This window comes from Carassius auratus, chromosome 16 (assembly GCF_003368295.1).
Source record: "Carassius auratus strain Wakin chromosome 16, ASM336829v1, whole genome shotgun sequence".
Classification (NCBI taxonomy): Eukaryota; Metazoa; Chordata; class Actinopteri; order Cypriniformes; family Cyprinidae; genus Carassius; species Carassius auratus.
The window spans coordinates 7,742,893-7,756,787 of NC_039258.1; positions in this window are offsets into that span (position 1 = coordinate 7,742,893).

Here is a 13,895-nt window from a genome sequence, read left to right on the forward strand (position 1 = left end):
ACACTATCTGGGAAAATGATGGTTACTCAGAAAAAAAAAATATTCACCCAGTAGAGCCTACAAACTATTTTGTATTTAATTGTTCTCCAGCTATATTTCTCAATTAATCTATCTTCTTATCCCACTAATGTGCCGAGAACAGTTGTAAAACATGCCCTGAAATAACTTAGCATTTGATACATTGGGATATATTGCTTTTGAATCTCTCTCTGGCCGGTGAGGTTTGCTGTTACGAGTTCCTTTTAAAAAAAAATTATGTCCATAATGTTAATTTCAGGCGGTTAGTCAGTGAGCTCGCTACGACGGCGGTGAAATAAAAAGCCCACCAGCCCCTAATGACAACGACGGAGAAGATGATTTATATTCTTCTTCGTTAGTTTTTATCAGCAGTTGCCAAACAAGCGAAGTGATGCGTGATGCTTTACCGTCCGCCACAACGCACAGTAATAGAGCTTTTGTTTCTTTTTTGCCGCTCCAGTCTGAGAGACTGAGAGGAAATGAAACAAAGTTGAAATTATTTTAAAAAAGCTAAAAGATTCGGGGCTTTTGACAAAACATTCGGGGCTTAAGCCCCATTAGCCACCCCCCCGCTCCGCCCCTGGTTCAGAGTAGAACACTAGCTTACTACTGTGCATTGCACTACACAGTATGATGCTTGCTATTTTTAAAAGTAAGTATGCATAATATTTTCTGAATATTTTTTATTATTTATAAAGTCTTTATTACAAAGTATTCAAGAATCTTTTTATTTTAAAATATTATATGTATCGGGGTTATTGTAGTTGACTAAAACTAAAACAAAACAATAATATAAAAAACTTTCATTACTTAAAATAAAAGATAAAAAAAGGAAATAAACATTTGTCATTTTCATTTAGTTTTAGTTATTTTAAACTAAATGAAAATGAGATTTTTTTTCTATTTTATCTTGTATTATATATAGTAAACAGACTTATTTATAAAAAAATTAAATGACAATAACATTTTAAACTATAAAATGTTTAAAAATATGAATTTATTTTTTAATTAATTAAATAATCACTTATTGATTTATTTATTCTAAACTATAATTAATATATCAGTGGTACTTAATCAATAAAACTATAGTTCAGCGTAAAGAATTCCATTTACAAATGAATTACTTAAAAATTACCAAAAAATGTCACTGCAATTGTAATTTACACTAATTGTAAAAGGTTATGGCGATATAAGGATCCTAGATTCAAATCCCAATAAAACTGTTGTCAGGTGGCTCGGCATCTTTCCAGGTGGGTGAGCCAAAGAATAAGTTCTACAGGGTTTCTTATTCTTATCCTAAAAACACCTTGTTATTCAAGCTGCCACGGCCAAATCAGAGTCAAAATGTGTAGTGTTTTTACACTGACCTCTACAAGGGCAGTGCTGTAGCCTTTTTTATATGATCACTCTTCATCCCTGCCTCGTGCCCTTCCATTTGTGTCCCATCTTCGATGCCAATCATCTTTCCATTAGTATTTATTTATCTCTTTATAGCGTACTCCCTCTTAGCCTCAGGGAGGTGTCGCTCCCATCTTCCTCCCATTGTTTTTATCTGCCCACATCGACATGCTTGGCAACCTGCCACTCCGCCACATCTCTCTCTCACCAATACACACACAAAAAGTCCATCAATTAATGGTCTGCTGGAACAGGGACACACAGACTTGGACTGAAACACTCCCACCATAAAAAGGAATATAATTGCCATGTGTCATCAATGTACTTTTTTATTTATTTTGCTGTGACTTCATTTCGCTATCTCATGTTCACCAGCTTGATGCACTTTAATAATTATTAGCCAAATGGCACAGATTATAGTATTCCTTTGATTACGTAGACGATTACGAGATTGTTCAAATGGCATCCTGGCCTGTTGCAAAGTGCGGTTTGATGAATAGAAATCACATGTTGGATGAGCTCTCATTTGAATTTAATGATTGCAAAAAACTTTCTTTTCGCCCCTAAAAATGAGCTGCCATGTGATAATGCATTCAGTCATTACTCTTTGATTCTCTAAAAGTTTGTAGATTATTATTTTTGGGCAGCACACCTGGCTTCAGTCAAACTAATCAAACAGCCCCCTGTTGTTAAAGTTTGTTTTCTGAATTTGTGCTTCAATTCGGTGTAAAACTAGCCGTCATGAGGATAATTCTTTTTCTTCTATTCTGCAATTTGACAGCATTATTCCTGATTTATGGCTTCTAAACAGGATTGCTAACAGATATTTTACTTCCCAAATGATAGCGCTTCTTGACAAGCTGTATTCACTAACTTCAAGTTTGTCTCTCTAGCCCCCTACACTCATTGCATAATTATTACAAGCCTACATTCCCTGTCTCTGCATAAGCACACATCAGACATGCAATATGATGATGCACTCAAGATTCATTATAAGAAACTACATGTAAGAGTGATTATACATGGCTTCTGCTGTGGGTTTGATGGAGACCCGTTTCATTGGGGAGAAACACAGTGTAAATCGAGTGTGCAGAGCAATTTAAAAAGTGCCTTCCCGTGCAGGCTGACACTGCAGAGAGAGGATAAAATATAAAGCGGACCCTGGAGCGCTTGGCAATGCTGTGATAGAAGTGTCAAACATGCTTATAAGAGAGTTTTTACTGCCTCTCTAGCCCCCGCAGTCAATGCAGACAGACACTAAAGGATCTACCAGCTTGTGTTCCTATTGTGCCCCAGTGGGACTCGGCTGTCAATTCATCAGAGATATAAATATACGTTCACAAAAGTACAACAAGAAGTGGCCTCTGCTCACTCTTCTGTGGGCTCATCAGATGAAGACGTTCCTGGTTGGAACTACATTAGGTCGCTGAGCGCACAACATACATCTTCTTAATATCACTTCATTACTGTTGTATCAAACACTTCAGCTCCACAGTGATCTAAACTAACTTTTATATTCCTTGCTAACTGAGTGTCCTCCAGCTGTTTCAGATGATGGAGAAGCAGTAACACCCGCACCCTTTTTAAGCGTGAATCATATATTAAATGCAAAATGGTTGCAGTTCTTGATTGATTAGTTTAAATGAATAATGTACACAATAAGTTCAGTTTTTTTTACACTGATTGTGTTTTAGTAGGGGATGCACATATAAAATATACAAAAAATGATCAATAAATATATCTATTAGATAGATAGTATAGGTTTCTGTAAAATGTCAAACCTTTTCTACACAGTCAAGTATAATAATGTTCACTTTTGATATTATATAATTGCTGTATCTTTGCCATTGTAAAGTATCTTCCAAATATTTCACACCAGGAAAGTCCTCTAGTTCACTTGCTTTGGTCCGGACTAAATAAAATGTTTGCAGTTTCACTTTCACACTTACCTTTTTTGCAAGTGGACCAGAAATAGTAAACAAAACCACACTTGTGCTAAGGTCATCTATTCATTGGACAGAAGTTCTCAAGCTGGGAAAAACAGGAAGTGGAAAAACAGGCTAATCATGAAGATCTTTCACAGTGCAATTTTTATTCTTTTACTGATTATAGTGTTATCAGATACTAATGCAATATGAAGAAATTTATAAGAATCATATGAGACAATGTCATATGATGTTGTAACTATGACTTGCCGAAAATAAAATCTCTCTCTCTCTCTCTCTCTCTCTCTCTCTCTCTCTCTCTCTCTCTCTCTCTCTCTCTCTCTCTCTCTCTCTCTCTCTCTCTATACATCTAAAACATTTAAATTATATAAATGTGCACTTTTAGGTGCATATCCAATTGTTTGTGGGCAGAGCAGACATCAGTTGAAACCAATTAAATTCGGCATCATTTTTGCACATAAAGGTTAGAATAATACTTCGTTCGTAACTGTAAAGGGTCTATTTTTATTAGCGTGCACCTGCCATCTCTGTCTTGAACTGGAGCGCTTTACAAAAATGAACTGAAACTTAGCAAACATTTTCCTTACAGACATGATGAATATAGAAAGCTTCAAATGACTACAAAATGAAATAATTCAAATCCAAAACAAATACTCGTATTATTATGTAATCCATAAAAAAATATTTCTTTCTAAAAGAGCATCCAATGATGAGATGGCGAGTCAGGATCATCAACTTCATTGCTACACTGACTCATGTTGAGATCATGTTGAGGTTTTTGTTAAATGTGATCCAACCTCATCACAATTAAAAGAACCAAAGACTTCAGTCTACTTCAGTCTGTGTCCATTAAATTTAATACACAAGTGTTGAATTACTGAAATACTGAAGAGTTGAATTACTGAAATAAATGAACTTTTCCATGACATTCTAATTTATGGAGCACTAATTTATGCACCTGTTTATGCAATAATGGCAATATTATTGCCCAATATATAATTTTATCATGACGATAAGCCTTTAGCACCAGCATATTGATGCTAAGGGTTTCTTATTCATAGCAATGTAGGACCCTGAACATTGAAAAATGAGACTAAAGGGGGTGTCATGTGCGTCAAAAAGCAACGTCAAAGTGTCCTGACCAAGCGTCAATATATGACGAGTTGGGAGTGAGAATTTGTTGCTTCAGCTGGGTCTTGGTATGGTTGTTCGGTCCGCACCCGAGTGTGATTGCTGTATTCACACCTACCAAAAAGGTCTGCACCAAAAGGGGACCAATTGAACCAAACAAGACAGGTGTGAATATACCTCTACAGACTTTTTTAAAGTATCTATAATTTATAATAATATATTACACAATTAAAATATGAATGAAATATATTTTAAAAGCCCCTTTCACACTGCACGTTGGACCCGGCAAATTGCCTGAACATTGCCGGGATTGATTCCAGCATTGAACCCGGGTCGGGGACCTAGTAACTTTGCCGAGTTCAATCCCGGGACGAGCAATGTGTGAACAAAAGCCAGATCTAATGTGTGTCGTAGTGATGTCGCATGTTATCGCGCGACTCTTTTACCGGCTGGTTTGAAGGGAAGATCAACGTTTCGCGACAAACAAATATGTGCAAACTGTTATGAAGCAGAGATCAGTTGGTTCCTCACTTTTCGCGCTGACGCCGAGAACGTTCACCAGCTTCAGTGAAAGTATAACGTGCCTAACGTTTTCGACTCATACATTACACGTCACGCCGTGATGTCACGTGTCGTTACAGGACCTTTACGGGTTGTGTGTGAGAGCACGCACATATCCCGGGTAATCACTGGCAGTGTGAAAGTGCAAAATCTAGTGACCCAGGAACAATTGCTGCAGCACTTTACCCATGTATTTGCCGGAATTGCAGTGTGAAAGGGGCTAAAGAGATAAAGCAAAGCTATATAATAAAGTTCACTTGGAAGCATGTTACATTTACCACAAACTATAGCACACAAAATTGTCAAGAATTCTATTGTTACCTAATTTCCATTATTTTATTAATGAGTTGGCCACTAAAAATGCAGACAGCACACACACCGAAACAAACAATAGGCCTACTGTTAGTGGCAGTAGTTCTTTTTTAGTGAATTCGCCCCATAGTTTGTATTCCACCAAGTCGTTTCAGTCAGACTCAGTTGGTTAACTTCAGGTCACACTCAGCACGGAATGGAAGAAACTGATCTTTACACTCAGTGCAGCTCTGGATAGCTTATAGCACCCAGAGGCAGGGGGAACTAATACGGTGTGACCCTAAAGTCGTGTATACATACACCAGAGGAATTAAAGAAACTACCCAAGAGCGAGAGTGCCACGTTGCCAGGGAGATTAGCCCAGCGAGCTTTTATGTGTGCATCAATGTAAGCAGGAAGATGGCAAAATAAATAAATAAAAGCGGCAAAATGGAACATTATTTGGTGTTAAATCTGTAAAAATGAAACGCTAATGCCTGCTCTATCTCGCTGCCTTCCTGTCTCTGTTTTTTATTCATACCTTCCTCTAAAAGCTGAGCTTGTTTGCCATGCTTGGATCATTTAAAAGTCTAATTTATTTGTAATGAAGTCAGGAAGCATTTGATATGACACTGTGAGTTAGAACGAGGGAACAGTCAAGAGAAAAGCCACATTTCTGTATTACATGCAATGTGTACAGGAATGTAACCATCACGGTCGCTGTCCACCTCAAGGCACATGCTAAACCTATTCATTTCATTATAGTGAAAGTAAAGGGAAATCATGGAATGTGCTTGACGTGAAATCAAGTACATTCACATTTTGAATAGTTTGTTTAGTCTGAATTATACATTAGCTGGACCTGCTTGGGAAAAAATGCAGTATTTTAAGATGAATCTGAAACAGTTGTTGTCAGATTTAGTTGAAGATGCTATTGAAACATGATCTTGACAAAAAGTTGACACTTTTAATGCTGATTTCAAGAGTTGAACTGAAAATAGCTGCCTGGGGGTTTTCCAAAATGGTCATGAGTGAACTGACTTTAAAGGGAGGAACTTTGGACATAATCTGTGAGCAGAAACTGTACTTTCCACCTGCAAAAATTCTCTGAGAAAAAAATCTCAAAGCACAGATCACCTGCAGGCTATTGCATGCCATATTTGCTTTTCTGTAGGGAAGAAGAAATGTGTTTTCTCTCTTTTCAGTCTGCACATTATGTGTTTTAATTTCACAGCTGTCGTGTTTTGAATTGAATCAGAGCTGTTAGGATTAAGATGAATGCATTTTGATAATTCATAATCCGGAACTGAGACCGGGCAACAGGGCAGAACACATCTGTCAGGTAGGCTTCACATATTTAACCACTTCCTCTTATAGGGTGAAAAATTGCTGCAGAAAACAGCTCTCAAACTAAGAGCCCACATACTCTGAACAGACTCTACACGCACACAGTTTGTCCCAAAATATCCACTGCCTCCTCAAGACATTCCTCACCCACGTTCTGCTGACTCATTCAGGTAAATTAACATGAATACCGCTTAATCGAGAATGCTATTTTCACTGTTATTCTTTGCTTTAAACACCTCAGCACAGGTTTCAAAACTGTAAATGAGGTGCAAGTGTTTTATTCACCTAGAAATTTAGAAGAAGTGTCTATGTTCCTGTTTAAGTTGGGGAAAAAAAGAGTTTGTCTGGATATGTAACAATACCAACAGGAGAAGCAGGTACAAGACATTATTTCATGCCAACATTATAAAAATAGGTGATAGAAAAAATGATTGCTAAAAATGTTGAGCTTTTAAAAAGAGTGTATTAAAGTCAACAAGAAACAGCATTTTCTAATAATTTGTATTTCCAAATTCTGACATGTTTCAGATTGAAAAATTAAGGATGCTTAATATATAGGTGTAGTATTAACTATCAGTTTATTTAAGAATTTTTCAAATCTATCAGTAATCATCAATGTTAGATTAATATCAGCCAATATTGTATATTAATTGTTGATCTGCTTTTTTTTCATTTAAAAGAGCTACTAACATGCTCATTTTACTTTAAAAACACTATAAATGTATTAACATCATTATCTTTAGTAGTTCTTATTATATCCAAATCTCAGTTTTTCATACTGTTCATTATAATGTTTTCCTAAATTAACTTTTTAGCATTTTAAATGGTTTTAGTTCTTAATGTTTATATTATTTTGATTTAGACAAAATAATATTGAATTTTAATATTGTGTCATTTGGTAATTGGTTTTGGCAAAAAAAATTATTATCGGTACATTCCTTAGTTTAATTTTTTTTAGGAATTAATTAGATCATGTGTCTTTAGTCAATATTTGGATGTGCATAGTAAAAAATGGCAAATTAAAATAATTTTATATTTCAGTCATTATTTTCCAGCTGTTTTGATCTTAAATTGCTTTCGTTCTCCCTGCAGATTTTATCCAATGATGACAAATCATTTCAGCCTTTTGATTGCCATCTTGGTCATCGCCATTCAAACATTAAACACTGAAGAAGAGCTGAAGGAGACTGGATTTGGATATCCACCTCCCCGACATGGACTTGCCTTAATAAAGTGGTATGTGAAAGCGTGCATTGACAATAACATGGTGGCTCTCTGTGACCCTTTGACTGGACAGTTTGGGTTCCATGAGTTCCATAACAGCGGGTTCCTGCTCCCTCCACTGAAGGACAAAAGCACGTATATGTACTTCACCATAGGAAACCTCCACTACCCCCACTCTGAGGATCTTCCCTATGAAGTAAGGAAATATTATGATCCACATAACAAAATGAGCAACATGGACAGAGTCATTGTCAAGCTCAACAGGAACAAGAACAAAATCGAGGAGATCTACATATCAGAGCACTATACACCTCAAAGAACTTTTCAGTTAGGAGCCTCTCTCATCAGTGACTTAAGACAGCGGCAGAACTCTCAAAACATTTCACATAAGATCTTCCATTATTAAAATAAAATAAAAATCCTGTATAACCACATTTGCTTCCACTATTTCCCCACAGCTGCGCCTTTTTGCACTTTCAGTTTACTAGATATTTTAACTTTCACTTCTGAGTTTTTCTTCTGTACAGCCTATTTTATACCACTTCTCTTTTTTATTCTCTTCATCACATGCCAAAAAACAGTTTAGTAACTTCCTACATGAAGCTGAATGTGGACTTTAGATCTGGGTAGGTTAACAGTTTACGGCAATGTGATTAATTCTGCCTACCTTTGGTCATATCAATTATAAAGATGGGCTTAAAAGGTGAAGTGTGCAATTCTTCATTTTTTCTATCCCAACTCATGCAGCCTGATCTCATTAGTATTCATAGGTATTTGTATAGAATTTACGTTTGCATTTCTTTATATTCGAATATACACTGAAAACACAATACATACAAACTGGCAGCATCTTAAACAACCATATTTACACTTGCACAGCTAAAAAAAAAAATTCTTTTTATGATTAAATGATGAGCCCTTAAACCTCCCCCTATCCTGATTACTTTCTCATATATATATATATATATATATATATATATATATATATATATATATATATATATATATATATATATATATATATATATATATATATATATATATATATATATATATATATATATATATATATATATATATATATATGCAATTGCAAAATGTCTGTAAAATTTTGCAGAGCAAAAGGTCCATAGTGTTAACTTTGTGTTGGTAAGCTTGGCAAATTTGTTTGATCAACTTGATGCCATTGCAGAATCTGTAATGATTGAAGTTACTGGAATGATCCATGGCAATAATCGTACCTCTGAAGCGCCAATACATATTAAACGAACAAAATCACATTGCAGAATACAAAAACAACTATAAGTATTTTTGGTAGATCTTCCCGGGAAAGCATATACAACAACCAGCCCAACAGCAACACTAGCTCAATCAGTGTAGGGGAGTATTCAGGGAACATTCAAATATCTTAAAACATTAGTAAATCCATTTGGTGTTGTGGAAAAATTACACATTTCACCTTTAATTCTAATGTAATTCAGATTATTAAAATCGCTCCTTGAAGAAAGGTTACATTCATTAATTCTGCTTTAATTAATGCAAATGCAAGACAATTTCACTACTCCAAATTTAAAAAAGGAAGACTTCTGACAATAAACTGTGATTCAGCTTTTTTTGAATAATGTGTTGAAACATGTGTATATGCATATGCATAAGCAACAGACAGATAATGAGTAATGCTTACTAATGCACAGACGAAAGTGTTCATTGTGACGTGCTATGTAAATGCATCCAGTCTGAGACTATTAAAGACTGTTGCAACACAACAACAAAAAATGCTTGAAGTTTCTTATAAGTGTTCCATTAGTTGTTTTAATTTAGTAAGAGGAAAAAGAGTCTCAACCTCACTCAATTCAAGTACTGTACAACATATTCACTGTAGAGGTGTAAGTGGACAGTGGATTTCAATCATGGGACAAAAGATGTGAACATGTACAATACAATAGTTTGAAAATCAAAGATTTGGGTGAAACTTTTGGTCTCTGAACAGCAACGCTGCCACCAAAACCCAAAACTGTTTGAGACATAAAAACCAAGATTACAGTACATATTGCTAAATGTCTTCAGCGTCAAAGATAGCTCATCAGTGTCTAATGTGTCTAATTTAATTAGATGCGAAGATCATAGACTTGATTGTACATTTCGCTCAGTATGTCTAGGGCAAAAAGATGACAATTTTGGGCTTTTTTCCACCACCACCATTTTCTTTTCTTTTTTTACATTTTCCTTTGCAGCTATAGGGGGGGAAGTCAGGAGTACTTTGACAGAATTCTAAAGCAGCAGACAGAACAGATGTCTTGGGATGATTAATGTGCCTCTCCTCCTCTCCTCTGAAGAGCAGTGCGTCTGCGCCTCTTGCACCCTCCTCTCCAGAGTTACTGTGCAGAGTCCCTCCCGGAGTCAGGGCCACCCTCCACCTCTGCGCCTTGCAGCCCATCTCACTCTTAACCGAGGAATGATGGGACAGTGAGCTGCAAAGTGCCGGTCAATGAGGAGACACGATAATGTGCCATCTGAAAATCCAGCACTTGTGAAACGTTTAGGGTAGGATAGCTCACTGGAGAAGGGGCCTCTGAGAGATGAAGTGATTCTGTGACGATAATGAGCGATATTGAATATTGCAGTTCTGTTTTCTCATAGTAGGCTGTTTTGACAGAGTGTGGACGCCTTTGTATTGGTCTTGAGATTCTTGAGTGGGCTTTGGTCGGTAAAGGAGGAGTTTAGAGGGCAGGTTTGTATTCTCAGGGGATTACAACGAAATCCCATAGATAGAGGAGGGCAGAAAGATGAGCAGAAGCCAAGTGTGACTGTTTCTAGTGGTGAGGGCTGTTACAGCTGAAAACACTTCCATAGAGCAATCCTGCCCCCTTCTGGAATATGTTGTATGTGCAGTTTTCCCACGCAAGCAGACTAAATAAATAAAGGCTGCATCATCACATGCAAACTTCTGTGCTATAAAAACAGACTCTGAAAACAGTACGGATGAAATTACATAAATAAAACAGTAGACCAAAAATAATCAGTTGACCAACAGTACAACTTCTGATAAAATTACAAAGTTTGCATCCAGTGGTCGCTTTCTAATCGCATGTGGCCATGGGAGAGGATTTGCGAATGGCAGCTACCAAATTAATGTTGGAGAACACACGTTCATGCTATCATACCTTTTAGTAACAAAGTAATTACTGATTTAAAAGAAGTAGTTTGCTAATTTTTAACACTTCCAAAGTGTTTTGGACAATGTTCTTCTTCTTCACACCAGTTTGTTTCTACAAAGTAAAAAAATAAATAAATAAACGCTTAACCAGATTATTTTGGCTGGTTCTAACTGGCCATCCAGCCTGATCAGTGCTGGTCAGCAGGCTGGTTTTAGAGGGGTTTTGGCCACAACAACCAGCTATAACCAGCTTCACCAGCCTAGCCAGGCTTTTTTTGTACTCTGTTTGCTTCATACGTGGAATATTGTGCAATAACCACCTAAGAGAAGAGGAAGTGAAAGTAAAACGACATACAGCCAAGTCTGGTGACCCATACTCAGAATTGCAAAATTCCTGCTCTGCAATTAACCCTTCCAAAGTGCACACACACACACACCATGACCACACACAAAGCAGTGGGCAGCCATTTAAGCTGCGGCACCCGGGGAGCAGTTGGGGGTTCAGTGTCTTGCTCAAGAGCACCATGATTTGTGAACAAATATGATCACATATGCCAGGGGCCCTGTATAATTCAACAGGCATACAGTTTCTTGTGTAAAGACCCAGTTTACACTGAGAACTTAGTTATATGTCTAAAATATTAGTAGTTTCTATTAGTTTCTATTCAATTCATTGAATTATTACGGAATATCTTACTCATTATAGTGTTTCTCTTTCTTTCTTTTTATCATTTCATTTATTTATTTACCCATATATTTACTTTTAATTCATTTATTTTATTTAACCTCATTTTTCTCTAAACTTTCCTTTAGACCCCCTAGCCCTCTCTCTGTGTCCCTTGTTTGAAAACATCGCCCTAGACAACCGCTTATTAAATTTTAACCATTTGACCATGATAGAAAGCTGGTATTAAATATTAATGCCTAAATTTTGTATTACATAGAAAGGCAATAGCAAGTGCACTTAAACATGACATCTCTGGATATTAAAAGTTAAAGTTCTCCCGGCCCAGTCCTCATAATCCTCCATTTATTCTCCCAAAACTCTTGGTTTTCATCAACAGATGTTACGGCAGTTCAACAAAACTGAACAGAAGGGCCTGAAACTTATTGAAACTTAGATCATGAATCACACTTATAGATAATGAGTCTATTCAGGCAGGAATTACAGTGAAGAAGCTCTACGAGTGTGTGTGTGTGTGTGTGTGTCCGCACCACAGACCTTAGTGTCACGTCAGGAGCAGACTCACACGTCTCAATGGCCAAAGTCCCCTCTCATACCATCATAAACAGCTTCTTCCCCTCCTCTCTGTGGCAGAAATGGGCCTGAGGCAACGAGCCCAGAAAGCTGATGATGAAGCGGGCTGCCAGACTTGAGTGTCCCCCGCCAAAGCGTTTCAGGAGGCAGTAGTAATTGATCGGCTAGGAGAAGAGCACGAGTGAAGAGATGATGTCTGAGAGACTGCCAGCCTTAGTGTCTAATGGGCCTCATCTCTTCTCACACGTGCAGGCTCATTTTTCTTCACCACTTCTCTATCTATCTAAACCGCATTTAAGGGGGAATCTACATTTATATCCTTCTTTTCTTTAAACTTAAGACTGGAGGGTGGACACGAAATTGACTATGAATGACTATTTTTCAGATTTGTTTTGCTTTTGTTTTGTTTTTTAAATCTAAATGAATTTATAATGTAATGTTCACACTATGACTGAACAACAAAAAAGATAGCAGTGTTATTTTAGTATCGAGATACCACAGTATTATAATTTTAATTAATATTTTGAAACAGGTTTTGATTTCATGTTTTGTTTTATATTTTAGTTTTAGTCATTTTGTTGTGTTTTAGACATTTTTAGTATTTTTTTTAATATGTCTTTTTTATTATTTTAGTTAAAGTTAAAACTAAATTCAAATAAATGTTGCAATATATAATGTTTTTATATATTTTATTTTAATTCAGTTCATGTTTTATTTCAAGTATGTTATTTTATTTATGTTATGTTTTATGTTTCAGTTTCAGTGGTAATATTGGTAATAGTGGTAATATTTTGGCTGTTTTTTTTCACAATTATATCTCTGAAAACAATTCAGTATAACAGGACAGCAAAGTTAGAAGGACAGCACTACATATTGTTATAGAATCTAAAGAATTGGTCACCAATCTGACGGATGTATTCTAACTTACCTAACTAATTCATTTCAGAGCCATTCCAATCTCCAAAAAAGCTGAGCCTGATGAAAGGTACTCCATGTGGATTTTAAATGTATAAGTTTGCAGAAGGACAGTCAATGTCAGTGTACTGTATTACGCTGAAATACAACTGAAGGTCAGTTCAATTATCTGTAATGGAGCCCCTCCTTTGCGAGATGCCCACCCCACCAAAATATTAACAGGCCCTTGCATGAATATGAATTACAGTGAGGGTGGGGTGGACGGGGTGATCCTGTCCGGCTCCTATCAGCTAGCACACCAACATCCCAATGTCAAGTCGACAGGAGAGGACACTGCCTTCATTAAGGTATAGGGTGCGTTTGGTGGACGATGGGGCGCATTTACATGAGAAAAGAGGGAGGAGGGAAGCATTCACATCCTAATCACTCATTCACTTATCTCATTCAGTCAGAGTCAGATAGAGCTCTGATGACACCAGGGTCACGATTAAAATGCATTAAGCATTGATTTAGAAAAATCGGAGACAAAGATGAGCGTGAACCATGCTCTTAGATGTTAGTTTTTCTGTATTCCCGGCAGTGATTTTGCTGATTGTCCCATTTGGGCACCCATCAGGGGGCTAATGCAACAGAAATGACAAGGCAGATG